Source organism: Coptis chinensis, chromosome 2 (genome assembly GCF_015680905.1).
Source record: "Coptis chinensis isolate HL-2020 chromosome 2, ASM1568090v1, whole genome shotgun sequence".
Taxonomy (NCBI): Eukaryota; Viridiplantae; Streptophyta; class Magnoliopsida; order Ranunculales; family Ranunculaceae; genus Coptis; species Coptis chinensis.
In genome coordinates this window covers 41,264,968-41,286,385 of record NC_141457.1, presented here as the reverse complement: position 1 = coordinate 41,286,385, position 21,418 = coordinate 41,264,968, and the positions used below count along the sequence as shown (strand labels likewise).

General features: G+C 39.3%; 1 pseudogene; it reads right to left on the bottom strand.

Annotated features, from left to right (window-relative positions):
* Positions 1-155: 155 nt before the first annotated feature.
* Positions 156-1,981, bottom strand: LOC147516060 (heat shock protein 90-3 pseudogene; annotated as a pseudogene).
* Between the last annotated feature and the right edge of the window lie 19,437 nt (positions 1,982-21,418).

Here is a 21,418-nt window from a genome sequence, read left to right as displayed (position 1 = left end):
GCTAAGAACCTGTGTTGATTTCTAACTATGAAACTAGCTTCCAAAGTTTTTTTTTTTTTTTTTTTCACTAATGAGACCATCCAAAATCAACGACATTGAGACTATTGTTTCAACACTCCAATGTAAAGAAAGAAAACTACCAAATATCCAAAAATACTAAATGTCAAGTACAAGAATGAGATAGGTGAAGACTTAATCAACTTCCTCCATCTTGCTTCCCTCGGCATCAACATCCTCCAATGGTGGCATGTCGGTGTAAACCAAAGATCAACCTTGCCCTCGTCAATGCTCGGACCCAACTTTAGCATCCCTGTGAATCCGGTTGCGAAAGTATTGGGCTCATCAAGACCGAACCGAAGTGAGAAGGGCAGTTTCAAACAAAGAACAGAACCAAATCTTTAATCGACTTGTCATTCTTATCAAAGCATCAGCCCTCTTCCTCGGCTCTTCCATGATAGAGTTTTCAGGGTTGATCTCCATGGTCTTCTTACTAGACATGTAGCTAGCCATGCTTGAATCGACGAGTGCACGAGCCTTCATGATCCTCTCCATGTTAGGCTGTCCACCCATACTCACCGATGACCAAACGGCGGGGAGAATCCACAACACGGTCGAGACAATCACCTTCTCGACCTTGTCACCTAGAACATCCTTGATCACCTTGCGAGACCCTCAAACTTTTCCTTCAGTTCCTCTTTCTTCTTTTTTCTCGTCCTTACTCTCATCTAGCTTCGGACCCTCCTTTGTGGGCGAGAGACAAGCTTTTTGCCTTCAAATTCCTTCAACTGACCCACATCATACTCATTAATAGCATCAACCATGTACAAGACCTCAATACCCTTCTTCTTGAGCTTCTCAAGGAAAGGAGAGTTCTCCATGACCTTCTTGCTTTCACCCGGTGATGTAATAGATGTCATTCGGCCTTCCTTCATCCTAGTCACATAATCCTTCAAACTAGTCAACTCATCACCACTCTTGGTCGAGTGATACCTGAGTTTGTATGGTTCCAAAGTTTCCAAAGTTTGTATGGTTCCAATTAATATTTCTAGAATGGTGCAAAATATACCCAACCGCCAATTATCAAAAGAAAAGTCCTAGGCCACTGCAGACCATTCTTTCTTGAGTTCTCTGACACGCTATTTGCTAAGTATGTATATTACTTCCTTCAAAAGCTAAAAAACAGCACCACACCATCCACACAATTATCTTTTAGTCCTATGTACTTACACATCAATCAAGCATATACAACTACGTACTCACCAACCACCATAGACCCTTATCTCACATAAAGGTTATGGTGAATTGAGGTAGAGTAGACCGATGATCCTGTAGTCATTTGGCCGGCTATTGAAAGAAAAAGCTTGTTTCCAGTTTTCTTGGTTCCGCTATTTACTAAAATGAATCGAGGAGAGGCTCGACTGAAAGGAGAGAAGCCGGTTAACACCCTTAATGGAAGGGGCTGGGGAAGAATTACCCAACGGGGTTTTGAGTTGGACTGACCGATGTTCAAATCTCACCGACGAACACCAACCCAATCGAAAGCCCCCTCCCGGTTCTCGCATAATGGGATCGCTTCGCCGACTAGGTCAGATTGGAGCAACATTGTATGAGAACATATTACCCATCTTTGGGGACAGGGGGCGGAACGGCAATTCTTCACGTTTTCCTCAGACAGGGAAAGGCATTCTACAGCCCCCATCCTGCTTTTCTAGCGAAAGGAAATCCATTGACAACACGACTTCGCTATGCTCATCCTAGTGAACTTTGGCTATGCCTTTCTAGCTTCATCGGTGATCGTGTTGAATTGGCCCGGTGGCATCCACTGCCTTTGTTCCTTCTTCAGCAGCGTCCAGAAGGGCCACCAAACCTCACCTAGAGGACCGAGATCTTGTCTGGCCCTGGGAAGGCACTTGGTTGGAACACAAGGCATCTAGCCCCGAGCTAACCTTGCTCGAGGGTCGATGTTGGTAATAACCGACATATCTTACGACCATCACGGTCGAGAACCGCAGTAACGCCGAGTGGAAGTCTGGCAACAGGCAAACTTAATTATTCAACTAACTCAAGCTCATAACCACGAGGTTTCCAAGCCTCCAAGCCATCGGGGTGGTTAACCCAACTGAAGACGTCCTTGGCCTTATAGTGATAAGTGGCATCCAATCAATTTGTAGCAAAGCGGGGTAAGACCGGATTAGAGATTAGATAGAAGCACCCCCAACCCCTTCTTTGTCCTTCCTTCAAGTAGGTGCGCTCCTTTGGAAAGTTAGGTCAACGAAAAAGTTCCATCTGTCGTAGAACGGTTCTAAAAGGCCCGATTGCTTTCTTAGCCAATGTTATAAAGAAACATGTCAGACACTATTCAATGGAGACTTCAACGACTCAACTCATCAAACCAAAAATTAGGTTGAAACAATATAAGAAATTAAGTATAGAGTGGGTGTTACTCTACAAAAGAAGAACTAAAGTAAAGAGCACTACTACCTAGTAAGAATGCTAGAGGCCATATATATTAAAAAGCATGGCACACATGAAATGTTTTTCCCAAGCATTTCAAAGTTTCCAACTAGTAATGCTAGAACTGCTAAGGAACTATTGCAACAACCATATTGCACTTGAGAAAAAGAGCATATTAAAATTTTATATGTCGAGGCTTAACACCAGGTAAACTCTTGAACTTTGTATATACTTTTACGTATAATTCTGTGAGTTTGTGTCTTCATGAATTGCTTGAGGCTGTAAGACTGAGTGTTACCTAGCTAAGAGGCTAGGACTGAGTGTTATCTAGCTAAAAGAAAAAGAAGTGAAGTTAGAAAGCCGTATGATAGGTGGTAACTATCTTGAACGGTTCGGGGGGTAATCGGCGTACTCGATCGGGGGAGAATCTTTGGCTCTATCGAACATACAGGGAATTGGAGGTGGCATTCCACCGATGTCAAGTCATGGACCAGTTCCTCCAGCCCTTTTTCTATGTGTTGGTGTTATATATGACCGACATAAAACTGGACTTGCTAGATATTACGGAGGTTCAGTGAGCACCATGCCGAATCTCTCTACCATATCCTTCTTTTCCACTGGCCAATATGAGTTCACCTGGTACTAGCAGCTTTATCGGGGAATTTCTCATCTTAGTAGGAGCTTCCCAAAGAAATAGCTTAGTAGCCACATTTGCAGCGCTTGGGATGATTTTAGGAGCGGCGTATTCCCTTTGGCTATATAATCGTGCGGTTTCTGGAAATTTAAAACCCTATTTCCTCCATAAATTCTCCGATCCAAATGGCAGAAGTTTCCATATTTATACCTTTTCTTGTTGGAAGGGCGACCGTCCATTGAACTACCAAAGAAAAAAGGGTAACCAATGTGATCATGACATTGTAGATTCTTGCGATGGTGCTCATTGTACCAGTTCGAATGAGTGTTACAACCACTTTTATCCATTCTTTCTTTAGTCTTTAGGGAGCAAACTACGGTACACTACCTGAGAAGAAGATACCCGGGGGCCGAAGACTTGTTGGGTGTAGTGACTTAGATAGAATTCTGTACCGTCACAGTGGAATGTAGTTCCATCGGGGCTACGTTTGCTCTTGGCCTTGATGGAACTAACATCTAAGCGCCCTACGTTTATGGGTTGTTACGCCCCCGGGCGTAGGGGGCGCACTTCTATTTTTCTTGGGACCGAGAGAAAGAAAGGGCGGGGGGGACCATGCATGGCACTTCGACCACGGCTTCGAGGGACGGTTGAACGGCGACTCATGAATGCTGCGGGTCGGATGAGCCAATAACTTCGAGCAGCGTTGGTCTGTTTTGAGCAAGAATCACAGCGTTACCTAACCTTCACCATGATAAGGACTCCAAATTCTTATGGCGAGCACCGGAGATTTATCATCAATATGATGATGGGAATGGAAACTAGAAGCATGACCGGGGTCTTCATGGTCGAGATAATACTTACATCGATATGATAGCGTAAGCATGAGACTTTTTGGTAGTACCGGTGAACCCGGATAGCCCGCGGCGATGGAATCTGGGGACGGAAGACTCGTAGTATCTCTCTAGATCGGCAAAAGCGAAAGACCCCGTGAACGGAATTGAATAAGGGCTGACCATCGAGCCCGCTCTCGGCTTTGCGGGGGCATCCCCATGGGTGCGGGCTGGAGCTGCCATAGCTTATGGCTAGAGCAATGGGAGGGGGCCTGAGAGAGAACGATGGGATAACGAGCTCCGCCCGGCTTGGCGGGCTCAGGCGGGAAGCAGCAGGCAAGTGCTTGGTAGGCCAATGACCCGATGGAGGCGGGGGGCACTCGACAAAAGGAGGGCACACTACACTGAGCAAGTACGAGAAATTGGCCCCGCTCCGCTTTCTTAAAAGCTAGGACCACTATTAGACCTCAATACACTTTCATAGCGTAGACAAAGATAAAGATCACCACACTTGTATGTAAATTCATACCACAGAAAAACAGGCCCCAATGTGCGCCATGAGAAACTCCAATTTAGCTTCAGAAGCCGTTTTCCAATTTTGTAGCTCCTCAACTCTACCCTCATTTTCATGCAAGCGAGTTGTGAGCTCTTGCGCTTGTCTCTCATACTCCTCAGCCTGTCTCTCAGCTGCCTCAGCTCTCCTCCTAAGGTCTTCAACCTCTGGATTATTATGGCGGAGGATGGCCGGTGGATCCACGTCGTGTCCAAGACCCATGACATAACCAGGTTTTGTACCTAATACTTTGTCAGCAATTTCATCTTCAGTCATAGAGGTAGAGCCTTCTTGTAGGGACTGAGTCTGCATCTCCAGCATTTTATCCTATGATTTGAAATATGGCACAAGTATTAAATGAATATGCTCTTCATAAAACTAAAATTGCACACAAATAAGAAAAACCGAACTTGGTCATTACATAATTTTCTTGAGCCACAGGGCCAGACCAGCCTTTGCCTGGGTTATAGTACATCATGCGATAAAATTCAATTCTTCCGGGCTCTTGTTGAGTCTCTGCATTAACCTGTAACAAGCTTAGAAAGATACATCAATATGTTGATACAAAATCTTGAAGTAGAAAAAGTAACAGATGAAAAGAAGGCTACTAAAAAATAATAAACAATTTATACTACCTTATATGCTCGGTGATTTAGAAAGGACCTCGAACCACCACGGTGATTAACCTTCTTCTGCCCACGATTTGCCTTGTTTTTTGTGCTGAGTTTCTACCATAGGAAATATTTAGTTAGAAATACAATAAAAGATAATTACAAAAAATCATATAAATTACTTTGAACTTTTCTGTTTCAAACCAATCACAAAGCAATTCCCAATCCCATTGCGTGACCATCCCCTCATATGGCTTCCATCTACGTTGGTCATTTGGGAGACCCTTGTAATATTTGTGCAGCCTACACCTGTACTCTTTGAGGCGCTATCCTAGATACTTATTAACAGCCCTTTCTACATGCAGCAGATGGATATCAATGTCAAAGCTCTTCTGCAAACAAGTTATGCATGCAATACAATGTTAAAATAAATAAATAAAAAAACAATATAACTAGTAATGATATTTTATTACCATTATATGTTCGTGCATCGTATTAACTTTTGACTTGAACTCCTCCTTCACCGTTCTCTAGTTCTGAACTGTTAGAGGTGCATACTTGCGGCAAATTATGCCAATTTCATAAGCAAATTGTTCACTCCAACTCCCTACAGGTTTTGACCTCCCTGGTGGAATCTCAATTCTCGGTTTCTTAGCTGTCCTTGCTTTATGATTGATTAGAGTTGTGTTCATTGCTTTACCTCTTTTTTTAGTGGGGAGTAATGGTGTCGAAAATCTGTTTATAAAAAAAAAAAAAAAAAAAAACTCACCGTCTAAAAGCAAAAAAAGTTTTACTTCTTATTTGCTTTACCTCTTCCATTTGTGCTGTTTGTATGGAAAAAAAATTGTCTTACCAGCACCTAACCCGCTAGACGATCCTACAGAAACATTGGGCCTAGACTGAGGCAGTGTACTAGAACTTGCAGTACGACCGCCAGATTCCATGACTACAAAAAAATATACATGGAGAGAAAAGTTGGAAGTCTTTAACTCAATATAACCTATAATTTAGATGGACTAAAAATTGATATCATACCACCAAGAGAAGCATCTGCTGATTGGGAGCTTGGCATAGGCTGAGGCTGAGGCTGAGGCTGTGCATTAGAGCTTCTAGTGGTTCTTCTACCTGGGCCCATGACTGTAAAAGAAATATATACTTACCAGCAGAAAATTAGCAGAAATCATTTTTCAAGTGTAAAGCTGCATTCAATTCTCCTAAGTGTGGCCTGACACTAAAACTGAAAAAAACAAAAAACCAAATACAAACAAGTAGATAGGAAGTCGCTACTGACATTACTAACAAGGAATTCAAAACATAGAGAACACTTTAGAGAACACATTTAAACTTAATCTATGTCAGTATCATTATCATTTGATATGACTTTCTCTTCTTCAGAACTACAATAGTTTATGAGCATATCATCTTCTTCATCAGATTCGTCATCAACAATGAAATGATCATCCATCTGGGTTCTATTTATATTGGTCAAGACCACATCCATCAATCAACCGGTTGGGATCAAATCATCCCTATTCAAAAGTACAGGTGCAAGTTCTTCCGTTTGAATATTATCATTATTACTTTCTTCAAGTGTTTGATCGTGTTGGACAATGCCATCCACTGCATCCTGCTCCTCTTCTTGAAATGCGACGCCATGCCTTGTTACAATCTCTTCCTCTCTCTCAGCAACGTCATACACATTCTAGGCTTTATCTTCTGGACAACTTGCCAACTACCACGCAGTTTAGTATCACTCACATAAAAGACTTGACCTGCTTGGGTAGCTAGCACAAATCAGTCGTCTTTGTACCAAGTTCGTGAGACATTAACACTAGTAACATGGCCATCTGTTTGTATTCCACTCCTTCCGTTGCCGACATCCCACCAATCACTGCTTGGAAAAGATAAACTTTCTTGGAAGATAAATAGTTTAAAACTATGACATCAGTTAAAACACCATAGAAATCAATCTCTTTTGATTGGTGACACCCCTCGACAACAACACCACTATTTTGTGTTCGAAGATTTACTTCTCTATCCTTCGTGTGAAATCTGATCCAATTCACAATGCAGCCACTATATCAAATTGCACGAGGATCAGGTCAACAAGCTAATGAATATAACTCATCAGTAGCTTCTGGGGAATTCTGAGATCGCAATTCATGCATCTATCAACAAAATGAACAACAATCAATAGAAAATATAATAATAATGAAAAACAGCAAGGGGTATTTCCTGTGAAAACTTACTCGTCGTTCAAACCATTCAGGAAAATATAGTTCCTGCCTCTCTTCCAAATTATGTGGACTTTGCCTAATAAGCTCTGCCCTATGTTCACTACATATAGAAAATGTTGTATATATAAGAAAACATGATAATAATGTGTATATATTGTGTCTTACTAAAAGCTGTACTTACTTAAGGTATGATAATACTTCTTCAGAATTATTTAACACGTAATAACGGGCCTTGTCATAATCTTTTAAGCTTAGGCTGATAACTTTAAAAGCCCCCAATGGTCGCACATTCTGTGAGAAAACAAGCAGCCCCGTGGGTTGTTTCTCTTGGCCACCATCAAAATTCCGTTCTTCACGGTTGAAGCGTGTTTCAATATCTTGGAGATACATGGAACAGAAAGTGAGGCATTCGTTATCGATGTATGCTTCCTTGAATTGAACCTTCGACGGGCCAGCGCCTTGTTTTGGAACATCTTGTTTTAAAGTGTGTAAAAACCTGTTTAACAAATTATATTAATTGAAAGCAAAACAAAGTATATATTAAAAGTTACAAATGATATACATGTTATCTTTCAATGGGATACATCCACCGATCATCACAGGGTCCCAAGCGATTGCCCTCGTGTGGTAAGTGAACAGCCAAGTGAACCATTACATCAAAAAATGTCGGTGGAAATATTTGTTCGAGTTTACAAAGTATCACGGCAATATCCTTCTCCATATTCTCGAGCACTTCTAACCTCAGTGTCTTGCAACACAACTCTTGGAAAAACACACCCAACTCAATCAATGCAATTGCTACATCACTACACAAGAAACCACGCATGCCGCGGTGGAAGAAGATGTTGTAAAAGCACATGGCAGTCATGGCTTTTCATTCCTGATACTTTACCCTCATTGGCATTCACACATCGAGATATATTTGATGCATAAGCATCTGGAAATTTCACAGATTTCAGCCATTCGCAGAATGCCTTTTTATCGGTAGATGACATTGTATAGGATGCAGCCGACATGATATACTTATTACCATTCGGAATTAGATGCAACTCCTTTCTAATACCCAATTCAGCCAAATCTAGTCGAGCTTTAAATGAATCTTTTGTTTTATCATCAATATTCAACAATGTTCCCAACACATTCTCACAAACGTTCTTTTCAACATGCATCACATCAACATTATGACGCAACTCAAGGGATGGCCAATATGGTAAATAAAAAAATACACTCTTCTTTGTCCAATTTAACTTAAACTCGGTACGCTTCCTTTTCTTGTTAATCGGATTCTTTCCAAGTTTTTGTTCCTCGACCAAATCAACTTGTGATAACACATCAGCCCCATCCAAATCCTTTGGTTTTGGTATGTTTTCAACCTTCCCGTCAAATAGATTTTTACCACGTCTTCGCCAAGAATGTCGTGGTGGCAAAAAACGACGATGGGCCATATAGCATAATTTGTGGCCATTTTTTAAATACATAGAGACCGTGTCTTTGTTACAATTTGGGCAGGCCATTTTGCCTTTGGTGCTCCAACCAGACAAGTTCCCAAATGCAGGAAAGTCATTTATGGTCCACAATAACGCAACATGCAACTTAAATGTTTGCTTGGTCACAACATCGTATGTCTCCACGCCATTGTCCCACAAATCTCTCAATTAATCTACTAGAGGCTGTAAATATACATCAATGTCATTTCCTGGGGATTTGGGACCAGGAATAAGAAGCGACATGAAAAGGAAAGGATCTTTCATACATTTCCAAGGAGGCAAATTATAAGGCACAAGCATTACCGGCCACATGCTATAAGAGGTACTCATGTCACCAAAAGGGTTGAACCCATCACTTGCAAGGCCGAGGCGGACATTGCGAGGATCATTGGAAAACCACTCATACTCCTTGTCGAAATCTTTCCATGTTTTAGAATCTGCTGGGTGCTTGAATACATTCTCTTCCGGGACTCATTTTTCTTTGTGCCACCTCATATCTATAGCAGTCATCTTTGACTTAAACAACCTTTGAAGCCTTGGTTTAAGTGGGAAATAGCGCAAAACCTTATGTGGTATTTTCTTACACTTGCCTTCAGAAGCTTTATACCTCGGTTCACCACATACTGGAAAACTTTGAAGATCTTTGTATTTGTCCCAGAAAAGAGCACAATCGTATTTGCATGCATGTATAGCAATATACCTAAGTCCTAGTTCTCGCATTAATGTCTTAGCCTCGTGATAAGACTTTGGCAGCGTCTCACCCGCAGGCAATGCAGCTTTAATCAATTCAAGAATCATATCAAATGATTTGTTACTCAACGATTAAATCACCCGGATGGAACAACTTCATGAGATAATCTAATTTGGAAAACTTTTGGCAACCTGGTTACAAAGGCTGTCGCGCTTCACTCAAAAGTTTATCAAACAAATTCGGATCGACACCATTACCCCCATCGCCATTACCCCTATTAAGACCAGAAGAGGTATCTGCATGTTGTGTTGTGGCAGTATAATTATCTCCACCCCCATATTGCATGTCTGGTACAGAATTATCCATAGGAGTCGGTCCTCTTAAATCGTGAAGCAAGTCTTCCAACCCATCAAAACGAACTCCTTCATCACTACCAACATCATCATAATCATTATTGTCATCAGCAAGGTGCTCTTCATAACCTTCACCATGATGGAGCCAACGAGTGTAATGCTTGTCCATTCCATGTTCAAGCAAATGATCTCTTACTTCACTGATTTGCTTGTAGTACCTATTATTGCAGATTTTACAAGGGCAAAGAGTTTTGTGCATGATCAAGAGCAACCACAATGAATGCCTCAACGCCTTCAATAAATTGAGTGTCAAACCGATCGGCAGATTCATCCAACTCTTGTCCATATTTACGTTGCAATTGCTATACATTGTAAGTGAAAACAATATGTTAATAGCAGTACACACATGTAAGTGGCTTCTCTCAAGAACCTTGAATTGAAAAAGACTACTTGTAAAGGTACTAAGGAGCCCCCATCAAGAGTCCTATATGCATGCATGATCAGTAGCAACCACAATGAATGCCTCAACGCCTTCAATAAATTGAGTGTCAAACCGATCTGGCAGATTCATCCAACTCTTGTCCATATTTACGTGCAATTGCTATACATTGTAAGTGAAAACAATATGTTAATAGCAGTACACACATGTAAGTGGCTTCTCTCAAGAACCTTGAATTGAAAAAGACTACTTGTAAAGGTACTAAGGAGCCCCCCCGCCCCGCTCTCTAAAGGCACTAAGGTACACTGACCCACATTGAACAAAATCAATTTGAATTCAAAAGGTGTTCGCATCCAAAACTAGCTAACCAAAACTCAACCAAACAAGCCAAAGGGTTCAAACGGACCAACAAATCATACAAAGTATTTATAAGCTTATCCCATTATCGCGTGTTAGCCATATCCAAAACTAGCTAAACAAAACTCAACCAAACAAGCCAAAGGGTTCAAACAGACCAACAAATCATACAAAATATTTATAAGCTTATCCCATTATCACGTGTTAGCCATATAGATGATACTATCAGACGTTATCAAGTTTGAGGGTGCTAAGAATATAATAATCCTAGATCAATTAACATTCATGAGTTTGTCAAAAAAGAATGCTTTCGATCTTATTGTAAACATGGTAAAAAGGAAGAAAAAAAATTATAAAGTGGACCAAACTTAAGTTCATAATCAAATACTTAGATTACTTCTACACTTGCAAAATGGACAAAAAAAGTAGCAATGTCAAATTACAAATCTAGTTTTTGTCCACCAATTTAAACAATATTTTAAAAGAAAACACTAACATTCACTTCTTATTATTGCTATATATTCCAATTTATCGATACAATATGCACATACAATTATACACTCAAAAAAGGTTGTCAATAAAGTATGCACTAAATTTCCTAATTAAGTGCCTATAATTTTTCTATAATACTAGGCTGAACCCAACTATAATTACACTAAGAATTATAGAAAATTAATAGAAAATTTAGTCAAAATCATAACTGCAATTATTTAAACTTTTCACATTTTCAACACCTAGTCATGTTAGCTAAACAAGAGAACTAAAAGCATGGGCCGAATAGATGCAAAGCTACCATCTCAAAGTGCTTCATGTGAGAATGAGCAATCTTAGTATTCTAAATTTGTATCTTAAAGCTCATCTAGAATAGTATTTACAATTTGTATCTTAAAGCTCATCTTGAATGCTATGTCTTATAGGTGAAGGCTCAATTTGTATCAAATATTTGAAACCTGAGACATAATGGGTGCATCAGAAAAGGTATATATTACTAATTTAATGAAAATATCTTGTAGCCCCTTTGACATATATCAAACAGACTAAATTTATAAAATTGAACACTTAAAGTAACAAACGAAGAATACAAGACGATGATCCAGATTTCAAAGCTTAAACAATTTAAGTTTATTTGCAATCTAGTTGGATCACCTACTTGAACTTTTTTTTTTCTATAGAGAATCTCTTACTTGAACCACTTGTAGTATATAGTACGCAAGTTATACAAAGACCCAAGTCGAGTACCCGCGAGACCATTTCATCACCCCTATGAGTACATTTTTTCTTCTTCTTTTATATTCTAGTATCTAATCCAGTTCTAAAATAAGGGTGTGAGGGACACATGAACAGGAAAGAGGGCATACATATTCAATTAGAACAAACGCAGAGTTGGAAAAGATGTTGGGCATTCTAATTGACCAAGCCAGCACACTACTACCAACATTCAAGGGTGCACGAACTCAAGTTAATCACCGCACTACATTTTTTTTTCTAATGATAACAATTGTTCAAAAGTCATATATCTCATAATTTATGAGATATATGGCTTTTTCTTCACCTTCTTCTTCTTCTCCATTCACCTCTGTTTCTTCGCACTCATTCTTTGCTTTTCTCGAAACCCAACCACTTAACTATTCTCAAACTCCAAACCCATCTTAGTAATCTCCGTATTTTTATCTACATTGTTATATACAAAGAGTTATATACATAACACATACATGCTTATACATACTAGTGTAGTACAATGGAGTTGAAAAAGTTTCTAAGGTCACTTGGTTTATCAGAACAGTTTATAACTACAAAAAGTAGAGTGTTTTCTGGTTTTGGTTTAGGAGTTATAGCTTCTGTTCTTTTGTTAACTATTTTGTTTCTTAACCATCCTTTAAAGGCTTCTCTTTTATACCCTGTTGTTCAAGGCTTTAGTAGTACTAAATCTCCTCTTGTTTCTTGGCCATTCCAGTTTTCAAGTATGAATAAAACTGCCCAAGAAGGAATTTTCAAAGAAGTGAGTAAAAATTCTAGCTTTTCTTGCTTTTAATGATGGGAATTTAGTTTCAAACAAGTCCCAGTGAGAATTTTCTTGGAAATGAGAAAAATATAACAGTAATGGTTGTGGATAAAACTTATCAAGGGAATTTATCTAGAGAAGTAAATAGTCCAAATAGTAGTTTTGTTGATAGGAATAAGGAGAAGAATGTAACAGATAGGGGGAGAGAGTGGGAGAAGTAATAATGGAACAAAAAAGAGAGTGTGATAGAAAGTGGGCATGTGCAGAATTTGACAAAGGAACATATATTAACAAGTTCTTTTAATGATTCTGGGATTACAAGCATAAATCTAATGATGCTTATCTGTCTTTATCTCAAAATACAGATTAGATGACTGATAATGGCATATTAATTAGAACGAGACAGAGACGACCCACGTGGCGCATTAGATTGTTAGAAGATTTGAGGTATCATGAATTGAATTTTCGGTTTTGTAAACATCTTAAGGCTTAAAATATCAAATCTTCCACTCTTGAGACTTGATATTGCAATGTGTTACCAATACATCAATATATGTGTGAATGGTCTAACCATATATATCCATGGACACTGAGAAAAAAAAATTGAAAAAAAAATATAAGAACAATTCCTTATCAAATAAAATATGGGCATGGGATTTTCGAAGCTATGTACTACACCACTTATACTTTAAATAAAAGGAAAGAACAATTGACTCTATTGAGGAGGTCGTGGACGGCAGGACTCAAACCTGCGCGGGCAAAGGCTACATGACTTCTAGTTATGATCGATAAACCACTCATAGTTAGTGAAAGCCACTTTCATAAAGATTTATTCATTAGCTATATGTATTTTACTAACTTCAGTCGGAATCAACCGGTGTTGGTACCTTTCATCGACTCATTAGACATCAACGTTTAAAGTATGAGCAAAGTGCAAACTAATATACACTTCATAGGTACAAAGATAAGTGTCCGGTTGAGGCCAATTATCTGGATTTATCCTCCACAAAAGCAACTTTTACTCTGGATTTTTTAAAACCCAAAAATAAATTCTAGCGTGATTAGAACAAAACCCCAAAAATACCTTAGCTTTTCCGCTAAAGAACTGTTTTTTGAATTTTCGGGTTGCAACAAAGCCTTAACTTTTCTACCTAAAGTATCTAAACAAAGTAGTATTAGGTAGACAAAGAGAGCAATTGAAGTATAAACTTGAAAGTTTTGATTTTTAGAGTATTGAAGAAGAAAAAACCCAAAATTAACCAAACCCCATCTAAACAAACTCCATTAAAACAAACCCCACATTATAGCAAAATGAAGCAAACAATTCACATTAGAAAGGTCTAAATTTTCACTACCCTTCATAGATCATATAACCAACACTAAGAGAACAAAAAAAAATAAAAAATTTAAACACCCCAAACCCCAAACCCCAAAACTGAAAACACACGAAGCATAATTTGCACTATACCAAACCCCAGTAGTCATAATTTGCACTATAACAAAACCCAAAATTAGTAACAATTTAAGTTATAATCAAATAATTAAAATACCTGCCAATAGGAATTCCGAGATAAAAACTTAAGAAATTGTGAGATACCCGAGCAACAATATCGAATTTGGATACCGCCATCGGGGAAGATGAGAATAAATATTCTCAATTGAGAGAGAGAGAGAGAGAGATATATATATAGAGCGAGAGAGAGAGAGACTTACTGGTGGTGTGAGACAGACAGGAAATCGCAAGTTGCAACCTTTTTTTTTGCTTTTGGTTTTTGTATCGGCGGCGTCAGACAAACTGATGAAGTTTTGGTTTTGTGTTGATTTATTTTTCAACTTTCCTTAAAACATAAGCCCGCGAAATATCTGAAAATTTTGGAGCATTTAGTGAAAATTTTGGCCAAATAACTAAAATGGGGGGAAAAAAAACGACAAAATTTATCAGCGCGCACTTACCCTAAAGAAGACCAGCGACGTATACGGAAGTGTGGCCGATGTAATAGAAAGCGTAGCCGATGTTATAGCTGTTGCTACCCTTTATAGGGTTGCTGATAAATATTATCATTATCGACGCTTAAAAACGTAGCTATTGAACTTTAACAAAATATAAACTATTTTCTTTAGAAAATAAAACATGGAATATCTTTACCAACTGTTAAAAGCGTAGCAATTAGTGCCCCACAATGTACACTACCAAAATTTATTTGCCACCCTTAAATTCATCGCAGATGCTGTATATCAACAACAGTTTGAAAGCGTCGGTAATAATATGGTCGCAAAAGGTCCCATCTCTTGTAGTGGCACAGAGGTAACAGTGACTAAACGTTGTTTGGTTTCTTTTTTTATTGGTTACAAGTATGTTGATAAAGTCTGGTGTGATGTTGTTACTATGGATGCTTGCCATTTGTTATTGGGTCGCCCCTGGTAATTTGATCGGCAAGTTGCTCATGATGGTTGGAAGAATACTCATAGTTTTTAGTTTGAGGGTATTAAAATTATGTTAGTACCTACTCGGGAGCTTGTGCCCATAGCCTCAGTCGAGCCAAAGTCTTCTTGTTTGGCTTTGCGTAGTTTTGAGACCGAAATGCTTGGTGCTAGTAAAGTGTTTATTTTAATGTGTGAACCTAACACGCCGAAGATTGCAGTGCCCGCTTGTGTGCAGGGATTGTTACAGGAGTTCGCAGACCTTTTTCCTGATGAGTTACCGGTTGGTTTGCCTCCTATGAGGGATATCCATCACCAAATTGATTTGGTTCATGGTTTTAAAATCCCAAATTGTCCGCATTATCGGATGAGTCCGAAAGAGCATGCTGAGTTACAGTGACATGTTACCAATTTGCTTACTAAAGGATTTATTCGGGAAACTTTAAGCCCATGTGCAGTTCCGACTTTGTTAGTTCCCAAGAAGGATGGATCTTGGCGTATGTGTGTTGACAGTCGGGCTATTAATAAGATCATTACCAAATACATATTTCCTATTCCCCGGTTAGATGATCTTCTAGATCAGTTACATGGTGCGGTCGTCTTTACCAAGCTTGACTTAAAATCTAGTTATTATCAGATTCGCATCTGAATTGGTGATGAGTGGAAGACCGCCTTTAAGAAAAAGGAGGGCCTCTATGAGTGGTTGGTCATGCCATTCGGCCTCTCTAATGCACCCAGTACTTTCATGCGAGTCATGAACCAGGTGTTGAAGCCATTTATGGGCAAGTGTGTGGTGGTTTACTTCGATGACATCCTAATTCACAGCAAGGATACCGCGTCTCATCTCCAGGATCTCCAGGCGGTGTTGTCTGTCTTACGCCAAGCTCAGCTATTTGCTGCTGTTGCCAAATGCATTTTATGTACTGACTCAGTTCTATTTTTGGGTTATGTGGTTTCGGCAAAAGGTATCTCTGTGGATATGTCTAAGGTCGGGGCGGTTCGCTCCTGGCCTAGCCCGTCGACATTAACTGAAGCCCGTAGTTTTCATGGGTTTGCTTCTTTTTATCGCCGCTTTGTTCCTCATTTTAGTACTATCACTGCTCCAATTACTAACTGTTGGCGTGGTAGTAAGTTTCTTTGGTCTCAGGTAGCTGAAGAGAGTTTTCAATTTTTCAAGACTAAGCTTATTTCGGCACCAATTCTTAAACTGCCAGATTTTTCATCTCCCTTTGAAGTGTGTACTGATGCTTCTAAGGTTGGTATTGGGGTTCTTCATAGTTAGCATACTCACCCTATCGCTTATTTTAGTGAGAAACTCTCAGGTGCGAAACAGAACTACAGTGCTTATGAGTTAGAATTTTATGCCGTCGTTCATACACTTAAACATTGGCGTCATTATTTGATTCACTCCGAATTTCTCCTTTATACTGACCATGAAGCACTCAAGCATATTGGTAACCAAGATAACGTCAGTGCCCGACAACTGCGCTGGTCTAGTTATTTGCAGGATTTTACCATTGTCTTGCGCCACAAATCTGAGGTTCAAAATCGTGTGGCGGATGCTCTTAGCAGGCGTTCTTTGTTGTTGGTGTCCTTGCGTACTTCGGTTTTTGGGTTTGACTCTTTTCCCGAGATGTACACTTGTGATCCCTATTTTTCACCCATTCTGACTGCTATACAGGAGGGCCAGTTATCTGAGTTTTCTCTACAGGAGGGGTTTTTGTTTAAGGGTAAGCGTCTCTGTGTTCCTGCCTGCAGCCTGCGTTTTCGCCTCATCACTGAATTGCATAATGAGGGTCACTTTGGGTGTGACAAGACACTACGGCTCGTCTCTGAGTCTTATTTTTGGCCAGGTCTTAGCACAGATGTTCACAAATTTGTTGCTCGTTGTCATATTTGCGAGGTCTCAAAGGGCCATGCTACTTTATATGCCTTTACCTGTTCTGAGTCGTCCATGGTGTGATATCAGTATGGATTTTGTTCTTGGTTTTCCTCGTACTCAACGGGGTCACGACTCTATTTTTATGGTGGTAGATCAGTTCTCTAAGATGGCGCACTTCATTGAGTGCAAGAAAACTACCGATGCTGTCAGTGTTGCCCAGTTATTCTTTCACGATGTTTATTGGTTACATGGTTTGCCTACCTCTATTGTTTCTGATCGGAATACTCGTTTCCTTAGTCATTTTTGGCGTTGTTTATGGAAAATGATGCACACTGAGTTGAAATTTAGTACAGCCTATAATCCACAGACGGATGGCCAGACTGAGGTTGTTAACCGGTCCTTAGGTAATCTGTTACGTTCTTTGGTGGGTACTAAGATCAAGTAGTGGGATTCTCATCTTGCCCAAGCCGAGTTTGCCTTTAACCGTTCGGTTAATCGGAGTTCGGGGTATAGTCCCTTCCAGGTTCTCTATGGGTTTAATCCTCGCATTGCGGCTGATCTGGCACCTATTCCCCGGTTTACTGACCTATTCATGCTCTCGCTTCGAGATTGCTTTCAAGACCTTCAGGATACTCATGCTACTGTCCGTCAGAAGTTACTAGAGTCCAATGCAAAGTACAAGGATACTGTTGATCGCCACCGTCATGATGTTCATTTTGAGGTGGGTGATTTTGTCTGGGCTGTCCTTACTAAAGACCGTTTTTCCATTGGTGACTATAATAAGTTGAAACATCGCAAGATTGGTCTTGTGGAGGTGATTGAAAAGATTAACGCGAATGCCTATCACCTTCGTTTGCCTAGTTATATCCGGACTTCGGATGTCTTTAATGTTCGACATCTCATTCCATTTTGTGGTGATTCGTTTGATGATAAGGATGCTTTAAATTCGAGGACGAATTCCTTCCAACCAGGAGGGAATGATGCAGTACAGATGCTTGCGGAAGAATACCTTGATGAATATGATACGGTCGTCAACGTATGAATATTGGCTCTGAGGAGTACGAGCGCGGGGCGCGCTCAGTTTGCCTTGATCCAAGCACAAGTCGCGCTCAAGGCGAGTGAATGTTATAGTAGAATCAGCATGGGTCGCGCTCAGTTTTGTCTGGCCATAGGCGCGGGTTGCGCTGTGGGCTTTATCGTGGGTTTTACACAAATAAAGTTATTGTTTTACTTATTTTGGTAGGATTGGTTTTGGAAAGTCACCGCTTGTTTAGTTTAGGGTTAGGATGCCTATTTAAAGGCTTAGGAGGGTTGTGATAAGACTATTTATTGATTTTATAAAGTTATTTCATCGTTTCTTGGTTAAAGAGCGATTCTTTTGATTGTTTGTGAGCTAACACACTTAGTATTACATTAGCTCCCCAATGGTCACTAGTTCGATTCCCATCAAGGCCACATGCGAGGTAGTACCTGTTGGGGTTTATACCAATACCAATCGATTTCCCCACTACACAGATAACTTGTATTTGATCACAATTCAACTCCAAACAAATTCTAAATATCAACTACAACCTATACTAACATGCCCAACTTGCTAAACAACTATTAACAACAGATAGGTCTAAATACAGAAATATGCAACGTACTTAGGTCCTATTAACACTTGTATCAACATAGAATTTTTTTTCACAAACGTAACAATGTACTATGCCCAATTTCACAAAAATAGCAATCTGTTAGGTTCTGTCAGTTAAGTGATGATGTGTCATTGTTTTTTCAATTTCGTTTTATTTGTATTTTCCACTAGGCATACCACCTCAGCATTTCCACCCCAGCATTTTCGACCAACTCAGCATTTTTAACCACCTCAGCTTTGCACACCCTAAAACACGTGACCCATATAAACAAAACCTTCTCCAATTTGAAACAATTTAATCCCCTACATTTGTGCATTTCCCACTCTTTCTCATTTCTCAAATTAGGGTTCAAAATCAAATTTGTGCATTTATTAATCAAAATCAAATTTTTGATTAGGGTTCAAAATTAAATGTCTTCTTCAAAGTGTGCTTTAACTTCTTCTCCAAATTCTTCATATTCAGTGACGTCATACACTTGTTTTTGTGGACATCCTGCTATCATGAAAGTTTCTAGGAGTGTCAAAAATCTAGGGAGAAAATATATTGGTTGTCCCTATTTTCCTGGTCCTAATCATTGTGGTTATTTTATTTGGGCTGACGAAATTGAAGAACATGAGTTGCGAATGGTGAATAAATTGTTGAAAGATGAGAACTTGGAACTGAAAATGGAATTGGGTGAGTTGAATAAGAAGTTTAAGGAGTTAAAGAAGAACCATCAGAAGACTAATGCGAAGAAGAGCTTCTTCTTGACTGTTACTGTTGTGTATTTGTTACTTGTTGTGTTTCAAAATTTCTTGTAAGCTACTGAAGAATGTGTAATGTGAATTTGGTAATGTTAATTAAATTTCTTGTTGTGTATTTTGCTTGGTTGGATTTTTGTCTGAATTTGGGTTTTCTAATTGTGTGCATTATAGTTGCATTTAAAGTGCACGTTGATTTCAACTGAATTTGTTGTGCATTTAGAGTGCACCTGAATTCTTTTGTATTTGGACTGCAATGTTACCTACATTAGGACATAACATACACAAGTGCAATAACAAACAATTTAAGTACAAGAAACAATTGAATTTAAGTTTTAACTGCAAGAAACAATAGCATTTGGATTGCAAGACATAGGATTTCTGACATGAACATGAACAAAAAAACAATAGCATCTGACAGAAAAAACCAAAACAAAATTACATAAGACCAAAATCCTTCCAATCATTTCTGACAACCCCCATTATTATTGGTCTTAGACCTAGTCTGACTTGCCACTGGTGCACATGATGACCTAGTAGAAACTCTTCCTGCTGCCACTGGTTTAACTTCCATAGCATTTGTTGAAACTTTTATTTTTGTTGGGCTTCCCACTTTCTGTGACCTAGTATCAACTCTTCCTGTTGCCACTGGTTTAACTTCCAAATCCTTTGTTGCAGTAGCTTCAGTTCTTGTTGTAGCAGCTTCAGTTCTTGTTGCAGTAGTAGTTCTTGTTGCAGCAGCTTCAGTTCTTGTTGCAACAGCTTTAGTTCTTGTTGCAGCAGCTTCAGTTCTTGTTGTAGCTTTAGTTTTTGTTGGGCTTGAAACTTTCTGTGACCTAGTAGCAACTCTTCCTGCTGCCACTGGTGGTCTAACTCCCAAATCCTTTGTTGCAGCAACTTCAGTTCTTGTTGCAACAGCTTCAGTTCTTGTTGCAGGTTTAATTTTTGTTGGGCTTTCCACTTTCTGTGACCTAGTAGCAACTCTTCTTGTTGCAGCTTCAGTTTTTGTTGGGCTTCCCACTTTCTGTGACCTAGTAGCAACTCTTCTTGTTCCAACTTCAGTTCTTGTTTGCCTTCCCACTTTCAGTGACCTAGTAGCAACTCCCAAATTCTTTGTTGCAGCTTTAGTTCTTGTTGGGCTTCCCACTTTCTTTGAAGTTTCTGCAGATCCATCCTTCTTTGGTGGTACACCGTAATCATTCAAACTAATAGGTGCACCTCTCTGTAGCTGTTTGAATATAACCAATTCAATTTAAAAATAAACTTAAATGGTAACCAATTCAATTGAAATTTAGCAAAATAGCTAACTAACCATGACATAAGATTCTCCACTAGTAGGGGATACAAATACACCAAAACCTTGTGGTATTTTGTCTTTTTGGTGTGTTTCATCAATTGGGGCCCTCTGAGCCTAAGAAATATTTATACAATCATACACAAAAATGAATCAAACACAACATACACAAAAATGAATTTATACAATCATACATAAAAAATTACTTACAGTAAGTGTTGTTTGATTGGATATTTTTTCTTTTCCTTTTGATTTCCTATTAGTCCTCCCTCCTGCATTGGCATTGGCATTGCCAGTAGCATTAACATTGGCAACAATATTGGAATTGGCACCCTCTGAAGCATGGGCATTGGCAGCAACACCCTCACTAACATTCTCAACTCCATTTCCATCCTCACCAGCATTCTCAACTCCATTTCCATCCTCAGCAACAATGTCTACCTGAAACAATGATGCAGAAACAAAATAACAATTTACCTTCATGCAGAAACAATGATGCATTAACAAAATAACAACAGTTTATAATAATTCATGTAGAAACAACAATTTACCTTCTCTGGACATGTCCTCTTGTTATGCCCAACTTTCTTGCATAGTGTACAAGACATGATTCTTCCCTTTCTGCTTACTTGTGAGCTAACTCCTTCTACTTCATGTACCTCTTTCCTTCTTGCTTTCTTGGGCCTTCCAGGCATTCTTCTTAGTGCTGGAGGTAAGAACTTCTGACAATTTGTTTTAGGCCATAACATTTCCCCATTCAATGGCTGCAAGTTGAAGTCATATATTTTCAAGTTTG